Consider the following 15,134-nt stretch of genomic DNA (forward strand, 5'->3'; position numbering starts at 1 on the left):
AGGGGACACAACAGACAATGAGGAAATCCAGAGAATCATCAGGTCATACTTCAAAAACCTCTACTCCACAAAATTGGAAAATTTTAAAGAAATGGATGATTTTCTGGATAGGTACCCCATACCTAAGTTAAATCAAGACCAGATAAACAATTTAAATAGTCCAATAACCCCTAAGGAAATAGAAACAGTCATTAAAAGATGCAACAAAGAAGGAGAATTACAGACCAATCTCCCTCATGAACATTGATGCAAAAATACTCAATAAAATACTGGCTAAGCGAATCCAGGAACACATAAAAAAATTATTCACCATGACCAAGTAGTCTTCATCCCAGTGATGCAAGGATAGTTCAGCATATGAAAATCTGTCAATGTAATACACCATATAAACAAACTGAAAGAAAAAAACACATGATCATCTCATTGGATGCTGAAAAAGCCTTTGACAAAGTCCAATACCCCTTTATGATAAAGGTTCTAGAAAGATCAGGAATATAAGGAACATACCAAAAAATAATAAAGGCAATTTACAGCAAGCCAACAGCTAACATCAGATTAAATGGAGAGAAAATCATAGCAATTCCACTAAAATCAGGAACAACACAAGGCTGTCCACTCTCCCCATGCATATTCAATATAGCACTTGAAGTTCTAGCTAGAGCAATAAGATAACAAAAGAAGACCAAGAGGATACAAATTGGAATGGAAGAAGTCGAACTTTCATTATTTACAGACACTATGATAGTATCCATAAGTGACCCCAAAAATTCTACCAGGGAACACCTACAGCTGATAAACTCCTTCAGTAAGGTGGCACGATATAAGATATAACTCAAAAAAAATATCAGTAGCCCTCCTATATACAAATGAAAAAGGGACTGAGAAAGAAATTAGTGAAACATCACCCTTTACAATAGCTACAAATAATAATATAATAATAAAATACCTTGTGGTAACTCTAACTAAGCAAGTGAAAGGCCTGTATGATAAGAACTTTAAGTCTCTGAAAAAAGAAATTGAAGAAGATATCAGAAAATGGAAAGATCTCCCATGCTCATGGATAGGTAGTAAACATAGTAAAAATTGCAATATTACCAAAAGCAATATACAGATTCAATGCAATACACAAAATCCCAACACAAATCTTCACAGACTTGGAAAGAACAATACTTAACTTTATATGGAAAATAATATAGCTTTGGATAGCTAAAAGAATCCTGAATAATATAGCAGCCTCTGGAGGCATCATGCTTCCTGACCTCAAGCGCTACTATAGAGCTATAGTAATACAAACAGCTTGGTACTGGCATAAAAACTGACATGTTGACCAATGGAATCAAATTGAAGACCCTGACATTAATCCACACACATATGAAGATATGATTTTCAAAAAAGAAGCCAAAACTGTACCATGGAAAAAAGAAAGCATCTTCAACAAATGGTGCTGGCATAATTGGATGTCAACATGCAGAAGATTGCAAATACATCCATTATCTGTTGCCATACATAAAACTCCAGTCCAAGTGGATCAAATGCCTCAACATAAATCCAGTTACACTGAACTTGATAGAAGAGAAAGTAGGAAGTAGTCTGTAACAACCTGGCACAAGTGACCACTTCATAAATATAACACCAGTAGCATAGACACTGAGAGTGACAATTAATAAATGGGACCTCCTGAAACTGAGAAGCTTTTGTAGAGCAAAGGATGTGGTCAATAAGACCAAATGACAGTCTACAGAATGGAGAAGATCTTCAACAATCTCACATCTGACAGAGGGCTGATCTCCAAAATACATAAAGAACTCAAAAAGCTAGACATCAAAATACTGAACAATCCAATTTAAAAAAGGGTTACAGAGCTTAACAGAGAATTCTCAACAGAAGAATCTCAAATGGCTGAAAGGAAGTTAAGGAATTGCTCAACATCCTTAGTCATCAGGAAAATGCAAATCAAAATGACTCTGAGATACCATCTTATACCTGTCAGAATGGCTAAGATTAAAAACACTGAAGACAGCTTATGTTGGAGATGCTCCTTCACTGTTGGTAGGAATGCAAACTTGTACAGCCACTCTGGAAATCAATAAGGCAGTTTCTCAGAATATTGGCAATAAGTCTTCCTCAAGATCCAGTTATACCACTTTTGGGCTTATACTCAAGGAGTGCTCAATCTTACCGCAAGGACACATGCTCAACTATGTTCTTATCAGCATTATTAGTAATAGCAAGAACCTGGAAACAACCTAGATGCCCCTCAACTGAAGAACAGATAAAGAAAATATGGTACATATACACAATGGAATACTACTCAGCAGTAAAAAGAGAGAGAGAGAGAGAGAGAGAGAGAGAGAGAGAGAGAGAGAGATCATGAAATTTGCAGGCAAATGGATGGATCTAGAAAATATCATCTTGAGTGAGGTAATCCAGACTCAGAAGGACAATCATAGTACGCACTCACTCATAAGTGGATACTAAATGGGAGGGAAGGGATGGCCAGACTGCAACCCACAACTCTAGAGAGGCTAGCTAACAGGGAAAGACCCTAGGAGGGACACATGGATGACCCTGTGAAGGAGAAGTGGATGAGATCTACATGAGTGGACTGGGTGGGGGGTGACAGAGGACGAGGAGTGGGGATGAGAACATAGGGAAATGGGAGGGTCAAGCTGGAACATGGACAGAGTGGGAGGGTAGGGAGGAAGAAACCATGATAGATGAGGACATCATTGGAATAGGAAGAGATAGGGTTCTGGGGAGGCTCTCAGGAATCCACAAAGGTTCACCCACCTTGGTCTGCTGGCAGTGGTCCAGAGGGTGCCTGGACTGGTCTATTCTGGTGTCCAGCCTAGCAAATAACCTAGCTGTCATCATAGAGCCTTTGTCCAGTGACAGATGGAGGCAGATACAGAGATCCACCGCCAGGCACCAGACTGAGCTCCAGGAATCCAATTGATGAGAGAGAGGACAGGTACTACAGGTGAGGGACTTTGAGATCATGATGGGAGGACCTGCAGAAATGACCGGCCACACTAGTGGAAGCCCATGAACTGTGGACTGGTGGTGTGGAGCCTGCATAAGACTGGACTAGGCCCTCTGGATATGGAAGATGGTTGTTTGGCTGCAACTGTTTGGGGGGCACCCAGGTTGGGGGATCAGGATCTGTCTCTGATCTACGGGCAGGCTTCTGGAATCCGGTGCCTGTGGTGTGGCAACTTGCACAGCCTTGGTGCAGTGGGAAGGGGCTTGGACCAGCCTAGCCTAAGGGTTCTGGGCTCTGCTGACTCCCCATGGGAGACCTTGATTTGGGAGATGTGGGGATGCCGGATGGCTTGGGAAAGAGGGCTTATGGGTGGGAGGAGGGAGGAGAGGGTGTCTGTGTATAGCACTTGGAGTGAGTAGAAAATTTCTTAATAAAAAGAAATGAAAAAAATATCTATTGTACACTTGGCATACTTTGCTCATTGAATCCCTATCTAAACTCTGAGCTCACTCTCTCCTCAAAAGTGTGGTATTCAATAGCATTTCAGATTGAAAGAGTGTTTTGTGATAAAGTTTACAAAAATAAAGAAGCATGTGTGGAATGGACTCATTGAAGACCAAATATTTCATCTGATTTAAACCTGGGTGTGAGGGGGAAATACAACTTTAGGATTCACTAAACCTATGGTTTATGCTTTTTTTTTTTTTTTTTTTTTTTTACTAACTTGAAGTCCCTTTAAATAAAGTAGCAGATCAGTAGTATTGTTGACTGTAATCAAAATATTCATAAATCTACAGAAAATAATCATGTAAAAAGAATACTGTAAAAAAGATACTGATTTTAAGAATAAAAGAATGCAAAAAATTCTAAAAAAAAAGATGTTACTTCCATTATTCTCCTCCTCCATCAGGCCCACAACATGCCTCACTGGCCCAACTGGCCCAACCCATTCCCTCAAGTTCCTATCCCCCATTCCTCTCCATTCCTGGCCCCATTTACCCAGGAGATCTCCTTTATTTCCCCTTTCTATGGAAACCCATCATCCCTTTTTGGGCCCTCTTTGTTATTTAGCCTTTCCGAGGCTACAGATTGCAAATTGGTTATCCTGTACTTTACTCCTAATATCCACTTATGAGTGAGTACATATTTCAGGAAGCCTTACTCCGAATGGGTTCAGTGACCTGTGATGGATGTGAGAAGTTGGTACATCAAAGAAACTATGACCAAATGTTTCAAACAACTGGCCCCAGATATCCTGGGCTATTTTTATTTATACTATTTCAATAAAATGGACAGTTTTTATAATCAAATTTGTTTCCTATGTTTCTAATAATGATTAAAATAATTGCCAATTTGTTCCTTTACCCAATTCTCCTTCTGTCCTCCAACTTTCCCACCAGTAACCATTACCTATTTGATTCATAGATCTAGTGTTAGAAGCATAAGCAGTATTGCATGCAATAAAGGATGTTTTCTAACTAAACACACCTACAAGTAAAACAATGTGTCCAGTTGGCAGCATTTGTAGTTATAGCATCATGCAAAGTGAAAAAGCATTTTGCCTTTAGTTGTTAAAATTTACCTCTGGTACAATCTAAGTCTCACAATCAACTCACCAGCTGAAGCTGAATCAATTCATTCTACATTCTGTACTGGTCTACCTCCTATGCAGGATGTACCAGGTTTTGTTCTATCATTCTGTAAACAACATAAGTTAAAAGCTTTCTCTCAGTAGTTGGCACTGCTTATCCCTTTTTCTTGTGTCTTCTTCCTCTAAACTTCCTACAGTATTGGCACAGCTATTAGAAATGAGGTCATTGTGGATTTCTATGATTCTGCTTTAATCCCTTTTCCTAGACTGTTCCCATTAACACCTGACATTATTTATTTATTAGCATATTTCCTTGACTCTTGTGGTTAAAATCATTTTCACCAGAACAATTATGCATATTTATGATATTATCATGAACTACTGTGACTCTTTTAGGCTAGTCACAGCGTACATTGGAGAGGCAACATCCTACTCTTAAGAATCCTGAATTCATGGTCACACTTGAAACATCAAAGGCTTTAGGAGCTGAATCAGGTCCATGGTATATTTTTAACAACACTCCCTCTGGCTCACCCAGAGGAGAGTCATGAGGGGGATGCTTTCATTATATAATATCTATTTTATCCATAGTTCTGAGAAAGTGAAACTAGAGGCAGCCAGCAATATGGTTTGTATAATGAAAGCAAGAGACCAGGTAACACATATATTCCTGGGTTCAGGCCCAAAATTATATAGTGAAGTATCCATCGGCCTTGTTAAAATGTGTCAGATTTTCTAGAGTCTTGCTACAAGGAGAATTTGTTCATGCTATTCTCAGGCCTTATCCCTGAATAAGTCACTTGACTCATGGCAACACACTGTGTTCATCTTTCTGTGTCAGAATGATTCTTTCTAGTTATGTCCACTTGCGTGCAAATTTCATGAGGTCATTACTTTTTACAGCTAAGTAATGCTCCATTGTGTAAATTTACCACATTTTTTCTTATCCATTTTTCAAATGAGGGGCATCTAATTTATTTCCAGGCTCTAGCTATTATGAATAAGGCTTCTATGAATATAGTTGAGCAAGTGTCCTTGTGGTATGATTGAGTTTCTTTGGGTATATGCCCATGATTGGTATAGCTGTGTTTTGAGATAGAATGATTCCCATTTTTCTGAGAAACTGCCATATTGATTTCCAAACTCTGTGTACCAGTTTACATACCCACCAGCAGTGGAGGAGTGTTCCTCTTACTCCACATCCTCTCCAGCATAAGCTGTCATCATAATTTTTTATTTTAGCCTTGCTGACAGGTATAAGATGGTACCTCAGAGTCATTTTGTTTTGTATTTTCCTGGTGACTAAGGATATTGAAAAATTCTTTAAGTTTATATTGGCCATTTGAGATTTTTTGGTTGAGAATTCTCTAATTAGGTCTGTATCCCATTTTCTACATTGTATTATTTGGTATTTTGATATCTAGTTTCCTGAGTTATTTATATATTTTGGAGATCAGTCCTCTGTCAGATGTCAGGGGTTAGTGAAGATCTTTTCGCATTCTATAGGCTGCCATTTTTCTTGACAGTATCTATTGGTGAAATTATTAAGGCCACTCCAAGTAGTTAAAAGGGAGGTTTATTTTGTGAGGTAACTTACAAATGAAGGGATAGGTTGTTGGGTATGGCAAAGGTATGGCACAGTCCAGCGGTGTTCTCTGGAGAACTCTGCTGGGTCTACCTCCAGTGTCCAGGGTCCCAGAACCAAGAGAGACCTCTCCTCTTGATCCTGGGTCTTCAGCTTCCTCCCTCAGCCCTGCATTGTGGGCGTGACCATTACCGAAGCCTCAATGGGGGTTGGAACTTCCAGGCCAAGGCTGGGATGGCTACCCACTACAAGTGTCCTTTGCTTTATTGCTGTGGGATGTCCTGTATGCTGTGGATATATGTTGCTATGATTGATTGATAAACAAAACACTGGCTGGCCATCACCAGGCAGGAAGGATAGTATAGGTGGGACAAGGAGAGAGGAGAATGCTGGCGGGAAAATGGCTGAGTCAGAAGATGCTGCCAACCATTGCAAGGAGAAGCATGATGTAGGATACCAGTAAGCCACGAGCCACATGGCAACTTAAAGATTAATAAAAATTGGTTAATTTAAGATATAAGAACAGATAGCAAGACGCCTGTCATGGCCATACAGTTTATAAGTAATATAAGTCTCTGTGTGTTTACTTGGGGGACGTGAGTGCAAGAGATTTGTCACAACTCCCCGCAGGCCAGGACAAAGGAAAACTTCAGCTACACTTTACAGAAGCTACTCAGTTTCAGGAGGTCCCATTTATTGATTATCTCAGTGTCTGTGCTACTAGTCTTCTATTCATGAAATAGTCTCCCATGCCAATATGTTCAAAGATAGTTCCCAATTTCTCATCTATTGTGTTCAGAGTAGATGGATTATATTGAGGTCTTTGATCCACTTGGACATGAGTTTCATGCAGGGAGATAAATATGGATCATTTTACATTTTTCTACATGCTAACATCCAGTTAGCCAACACCATTTGTTGAAGGTTCTTTCTTATTTTCCGTTGTATAATTTTGGCTTCTTTGTCAAAAATCAAGTGTTCATGGATGTATAAATTTATGTCAGGGTCTTCAATTTGATTCCATTAATCCACATTTTTTAAAGGACAATACCAAGTTGTTTTTATTACTATAGATCTATAGTAGAGCTTGAATTTAGGGATCATGATAACTCCAGAAGTCCCTTTATTGTACAGGACTGTTTTAGCTATCCTGGGTTTTTTGCTTTTCCATATGAAGTTGAGTCTTACTCTTTTGAGCTCAGTGAAGAATGGGGTACACTACTCTTTAAGAAATGAATATACACTTATCTAGGGATAAATTACTTAGATTTTTGATTTCTGAGTATATGTAAAGAAGAGAAAATTATTATTATTATTATTATTTTATTTTAATATTTGGATATTTTTTATTTGTTTTTTGAGACAGGGTTTCTCTGTGTAGTTTGGTACCTATCATGGATTTCACTCTGTAGACCAGGCTGGCCTCGAATTCACAGAGATCCACGTGGCTCTGCCTCCTGAGTACTAGGATTAAAGGCATGTGCCACCACCGCCTGCCATGAAAAATTATTTTTTAAAAAAATATTATTTCATTTTGCAATCATGTGTTGCCTTTTTAATATGGCTAGAGCTTAGGTATGAGTGCTTTTTAAGTTCTTCTGTTAAAAATACTTTGGGTTGTTGGAAGATATTAGAATGATTAGATGATAGGTTTTCAGGGAGATTTTATGTTTGCAACATTACCTCAAAGAGGAGCTCTGTTTTCTTCTTCCTCCCTCTCTGTCTCTTTTCTTTATTTACATGCTTACATATAAGGAATCTTCCCTGTCATGTCCATGTCCTCCCACAGTGTTGTACAGAACCCCGCAGCCCCAAGTGCATTGGGCCAACTGTAATACAGTAGAAAGTTCTGAAATTGTGAACCAAATCAAACCTTCCCTTTTACAGATTGTCATCTCACATATTTTCTTTAATAACTGGAAAGCTACCAATGCATATAATTCTAATTTTTAACATACACATTATTTTTCTTTACCATCCCTTTTTGCATTTAGTTTAGTATTCCTTGCTCATTTTATTTTTTTTTATTAAAGTGGCTTTTGTGTACCTTAAGTTTCTAAAAATTGCATGAAGATGATCATTTCCTTTTTTATTACTGTAGAATTTGTTCTCTAGGAACATTGCCTCTCAGTTCACACTGAAAGAGGAAGTTACAGACGTATACAATTAAAGAGATATTTCAGCAGTTAAGAGTGCTTGCTGCTTTCAGAAAAGACCTTACTTAGGTTTCCACATACCATATCCAGCAATTAAAAATCACCTATAATCTCAACCACAGGAGATCTGTGTCCTCTTCTGGTCTCCATGGGTACCTACATTCATGTACACATGCACAGGCAATGCACATATCAGAAAAAAAATAGATGCAGCTACTATCTAATATCCAAATTTCTTTAATTTATAAATGCTATTATAAACAATATTTAGAAAAACAATAGCAAAGGTGTGCAATTCTGATTAATGTAATACATATAAAATAGAGTATCATTTAGTAACATGAAATGATTCAATATCCGTTTGAACATAATTGCATTTTACTAAGAAAAGGAGCATGGAACATCTCCCTGGGAGGCATTACTGTGTAACTGTACCCTCCCTAAAATGTAACACATTTTAACTGGGAATTTGCTAACATACTTGAGCAAATTTTGGTAATGAATTGTTAAGATCTTCTTTATAGTATCATGACTACACAGAGTTTTCTTATTATAAAGTCTCAGGAACTAAGTGATTTGGGTAACATTGTATAGATTTGCAATAATTGGAGTGCTATTGGGCAAGGAGAATAACTAACACAAATTTACTCCTATAGTGTGTACTAGGATAGAGCTTGTGATAAGAGTATGCATTTTTTAGCATCCTTTATCTATAATGTGCTTTAGTGTTATTTTCAGAATCACTTTATTCTATAGCACAGACATATATTTTAGGTTCAAATTGATAGTGATATATATATATATATTTCTAAAAATACAAGAGGTATAACCCCTTATGATGATGGCAAATCTCAGTGATCTAGCTTTTCTGTTTGTCCAACTCTTGAGAATATTGATTGCATAGGGCAACTGTGTAAGGAAACCTGGCTATATATTTTCTTAAGCTTTCAGAGACTGTACTGCTTCCTTGTCAAGTTCTGAAGATATATATATATATGTAAAAAGATGACAACCTCCAAATGTAATATTAAATTAAATAGGTTTCCTTCTATCTCATTTTACCTTTCTCACTCCTCCCATTCACTTTCCATTTCCTCTACATTATGTCCATCTTCTTAAAGTAGAAGAGCATCCTGCAATAGGGAGGAAGGGAACAATATGTTATATAAACAATTTTAAGTGTTAATATATGATTGATGACAGTCCAAAAAGTATTCCAAAAGAGCTAAGCATGAGGATAAAATTGCATATTCATTCTAGCTAAAGGAATTCCAAAATGTATGACTGATTAAAAATTAAACATGATCCACTCTCAAAAAATATTTACTAATGACATTATACGCAATGTACAGGACATATTTATGTATTTAGGAATATCTAAGTTTATTAATATATGTAAATTATAACAAGTGATAATTCTACTCAACATAATTTTATCTAAGGCTTATCAACATTTCTGTTTTTCAAAATAATAGTTTTGTATAATTTAGACCTTTATACTTAATGCCACCCATCCTAAGTGATTCTTTTTTTAACAACTGTAGATGGGATTGTTATAAATACTATTTTGTGCATAGACTTTACTATTTCAATAAGGATAATCCATTTCTTACATAATTGCTAGTGTAACCTACCTAAAGTGAAATGTGCTATAGCATATATTGTCATACATTAAACTTTTTCATGCCCCTTCTTGAATTCACAATGTGATACTTCTTAGGATCTGTGTCAGGACACATAACGCTCTGTTATATACTCAATAAGTATTTTTCCTCTCCAAATAGAAATATCATCCCTTACTAAAAGCTGAATTATTCTATTATTTCCTTTCTCTGTACTTTGGTGTGAGATTCATTTCCAGTTATCATTAGTATAAAAGCAGAGGTTGAATGTGAGTGGAATTCTTTTCTGAATTATTGGGCAGAACAAACAATTACATTACCTATAATTTATACATAAATACATCAAAAAACTATTTGAAATTTCATAAAGTACCATAACACATCCAGAGTATGGCACATTTTAAGTCTAAATAATAAAACAACTAAACAGACAATCTACTAATTATTTGGAATGAAGAGATAATAATAAAAATATTTTTACTGTGAGCAACTTGAAATTGAACACCAACAATAACCAAAATAAAAAATAACAAAACATGAAATTAGACAGTTCTAATGCAATTTTAGAATGTAACAATGCTAAATAAAAACAAATGTATTCAAAACTCACTATTCAAAACAAAATTAGATTAATATGCACATATCATAAGTGTGATATGCATACTAGGTTATCTAAATTAATGTAAACATTAACTATTATGGAGTAAAAAGGAAGTAGTAACTTCTTTTGCTTGATAACTTTGAGAAGGCTTCTCAAGAGATGTCATAAAATAAAAATGTAGGCTAATGAAATATTGAATGAGAACAGCCTTTATAAAATAAGAACTATATGGGTAATTTAGAAAGAAATTAAATTTCATATCAAGAATTTTAAATAATCTGGATTGGGTAGAAATTATGATAAATTAGAACAATTTTGATCAAAAATGCCAAAGTTAAAAGAGAGCTCCATTAATCTAATATAAAACTGCTATTTAAATTAAATTATGCCCTTTACAAATTTAAAGAAACAACATTTTAAAATAACTGTTTTGATATCAAATATTATTTTACTTGTCAATAAATTATCAACGAAATTGACATGGTAACTCAGTTATTCATGTCACTGTGATAATTGAGATCATACAAATTCATTTTCTGTGAAGCACATGAAAATTATTGACACACACTTTTTCTATTGTGAGACTATAGTCTTAAATTCTGGTGGAATGAATGTCACCTATTAGAAGGAAATCTACAAGCCAATGATCGTATATATGTCTCTAGAATTGTGCAATCAGTATTTATTAAAAACATTGAAATTCTTAGCAATTGTAGTATTTTTCTTGACATAAGAATGAGTATCTTATATTAATAATGTGGGTGTGTGAGCATCAAATTAAGTCCACAGTACTCACTCTCTAAAATGCATTATTAAGTCTATATCTGACAACACACTCCGCCAATACATTAAATAACAAAAAATATCATAGATAAAGATATGTAGTCTTCAGAAATTGTTGTACAACAGTTTCATCTAATACCCAGAACTTTCATATTGTTGTTGGGAAAATTATTATGACAAGATATTTATAGAGAGATGAAACAACAGGATGATCTTAGAAGAGGTATAATACCACAGGAAAGCTCTTTAAAGCAGGAAGTAAACAACTCAAAACAGCTTCACAAAGTCCCTGAAATTAACCAGATTCACTAGAGTCCTCCTTGCTCAAAGATTACATAAATAGTAAATAAAGTTGAGTCACTTTCTGAGAAGACAAACTACAAAGTAGACTCTCAAGCCATGCCACCTGGAAGAAGCAGAGAGAAACCAGCTGCGTAGAAGAAACAAAAACCAGTTGAGTTGCCTAAAAAGAAGTTCACACTAACAGAGACACATGAAAATTGGACTTTCTAACCTGTCTAGCTACCTACAGGCCATGGGGTGTTATTCATGTTTCTGGAGTGTTCTGCATGTTTCCAGCTTTTATGAGCTGGGGTGAGCTTTGTTTATGCAGCTGTTTGGAAGCATTTCTGGTCCTATAAATAACTCCTCAACCACATTCCCATGAGATGATGCCTCACTAAAATCATTGGTTCTCCAAGTGGGACTTTTGATGGTACATTCATTTTGGTCCATCATGAGCTACATTCCTACAGTTAGTTAGTATATATATATATATATATATTGTCTCCACAGGAAAAGTCAATTACACGGCAGAAATTATGTCAAGTAGTACTTAAAACACATACACAAAGAATAAATTTAAGCTATTCATGTCACTGATGATGAAGAGATTGCTCAAATAATCCTTGCTATTATTAAAGTTAAGATTAGATGTTATGATTTGTGTGTCATATTTAAAAGATTAATTTACAAAGCACTGTCAATATGGGTGCTCTTGTAAGGGTCTAAGAAAATGCTGAAGGATGACCCCATACTCAAATAGTATGCAAGAACAAAGAGCATTTATTTACCAGCATGCTATTCAAACACCTGTACAAAATGGCGATGACCCTGCCCAGTACATTCAGGCTCCTTTTAAGCACAGCTAGTGGGATTTCAGGAACAGTTAGGGTTCTGCCCAGATCACAGGGATCCCCCAAAAGACCATCACAGAGACTGAATCCTCTATGTAAAAGCAAAGAGCCTTTATTTTCAAGCTCTGAGCTTGGGCTTGCTGTCAGAATCACCAGTGAGAGCAGAGAGCCCAGAGCCCAGCTAGGGTGGGGTTTTTACCCATAGCAGAGTTTGGGGTTATGGCATTTCCAGGGTTCACGATCATGATTGGCTGACATTTGTCCAAGTGTATAGGGGATATTTGGAATGTCAGGTATTTCCTCTTAGATGGAGGCTCCACTGCTTGGGGTCAGCTTTTGCCTTCTCTTGGGTCCAGGTGTTGCCTGCCAGAAGCTATGTCTGGGCCTCTAAGCCTGTCATGGCAGCTATGTGGTCAGGTCATTTTGGGGACCCCCACATTAGGTCATCTCAAGTACAATTGGTCAAACAAGTGGCAGTTACACTAGTATACTTTTAATTAGCTGAAGTTCAGTTTTACCATTTTTGGACATACTTGAGCAAGCTTGAGTAAGTCCAGATGTGACTCAGAAGTCAGGGTGGGGGTGGATTTCCAAGATTTGTCCTTGAGACATTTTGGAGCTAGCTCAGGCCCTGTACATGTTCTCTCCTTCATCCCTGAATGAAAGGGTATTGTTGATTAATGGCCCATTTTTCCAAGAGACACCTGTTTTGCCCCTATCAGAGAACTGAAACCTAAATTCAGTTGCAAAAGTGGGAAAGTTTAAGCCCTTCATGGTAAAATTTGTTGTAGTGGCCTAGTGGAAGAATTCTAGGTCAGAGCAAGGATATCCTCCAATGAGAGTAATATACTTTCTTTATACATTTTATCCCCTTCCCTTCTTTCCTTCCTCCATACCACCCTGAATATATTTATACTCCAACTTCACCAGAAGTCCCAATGAAGGGAATGCTTAATGTCCTACATGAAAATTCAGAGACACAAACTAAGACACATAGATTTTTACTGCATAAACATCCTGTCAGACATCTTAGAGAAACAGAAAGTTGAATAACACATTAAGTTTATTGATTACATGGAAAAGAGTATTTCTTTCTAAACACAGCTTGATATATCCCATTTAAGTCGGAACTATAAAAGCTTTATCCAGACTAATAAACTCCTTGAGGGACTGACAATTCTTTGTATCCAATGCTAAGGCAGAAATACTGTTATTTTTATATGTATCTGTGCATATGCTATGTGCAAACTTCTCCCATATATCACTGTGTGATATATACCTAGAATATTATTTGATTAAAATGCATGATTTTATTACTACTCCCAAATCCTCTAGAATACAAGTTATTAGAGTTAGTCTTATTTACTTATTATTCACTCACTCACTCATTCACTTATTCAATAAATATATAATAGACACTCACTCACTGAAAGCAATTGTGTTAAGGATACAACCTGTTTTCAAGAGGTCTAGTTTCTATTTAAAAAAATACTAAAATATATTTGAAATAGTTATGCAACAGAATTCTGTATTAAGTTAGAAATGAGATGTGATGTAAAAGTAATAATGCAGGAAATATACAAAATGAGAAGATAAAAGTAATAGAGAAAATACAAATAATGAGAAGATAAAAATTATAATGAATATACACATAATGAGAAAGAAAATCTAATACAAACCATTTCCAACAAGTTTTAAACTAAGGATAATATTTTTAAGGGTGGGAAAACACAAATGGAAAAGAATTCATTTCTAACAGAAGAGTGCCCAGCAAAAACAAAGTCCTTAAAAGAATGCACAAACTTTCTTCCTATCTCAGTGAATGATTCTACTCTCTAGATATCAGTTCAGAAGCTTCCTGAGTAGCTTTCTCTTCCCTCACTCATCACATTGAACCCATCACTAATTACTATTTGCTAGAGAGGAACTATCTTTTGTAGTCATCCTTTTCTCTAAATCTATTATCATTAATTTAATGTAGGCTATCTCTCATGTATCTCATGTTCTACTGTCCAATTAACATTTCCCCTTATCTCAATCTATGTCTTTCTCTAATCTGTCTTCCACATTCACATTGTATCAGATGAAATTGTATCAAAACATTCCCACTTAGACACTTTAAATACCTAAATTCTAAGATTAGAACACATGTTTTGGAAGATTATGTGAATAGTCAGGACAATACAACATCTGCTTTTTTTTGAGACAGTGTTTCTCTGTGTAGCTTTGCACCTTTCCTGGAACTCACTTTGTAGACTAGGCTGGCCTCAAACTCACTCACAGAGATCCACCTGCCTCTGCCTCCAAAGTGCTGGGATTAAAGGCATGTGCCACCACCGCCTGGCCTCTACATCTGCTTTTATCCATATTTGTATTCATTGTAACTCCCGTGATGTAAGTATTCAACACTACCTTCAATTTTCTGAACAGGTTGTATTGATTTTTGAGTACTGCTTTTGTTTATGCTATTATTCCTGCATGAAATAAACCCAATGTCATTTCTAATAAATTGTATAAATAAAGCTTCAGTTTGTGTCACACTGTATGTAGGAGACTGCATAAATTCTTTACATTTCTTACTTTAAAGTTGATGATCATTGTCTCTAACAGAACACTTTTCATAATGTTATTAAATTGTTCATTCATGAGTAAACTTTAGTCCCTTAAATATTTTTTT

The sequence above is a fragment of the Onychomys torridus genome, chromosome X (assembly GCF_903995425.1).
Source record: "Onychomys torridus chromosome X, mOncTor1.1, whole genome shotgun sequence".
In the NCBI taxonomy this organism is placed as follows: Eukaryota; Metazoa; Chordata; class Mammalia; order Rodentia; family Cricetidae; genus Onychomys; species Onychomys torridus.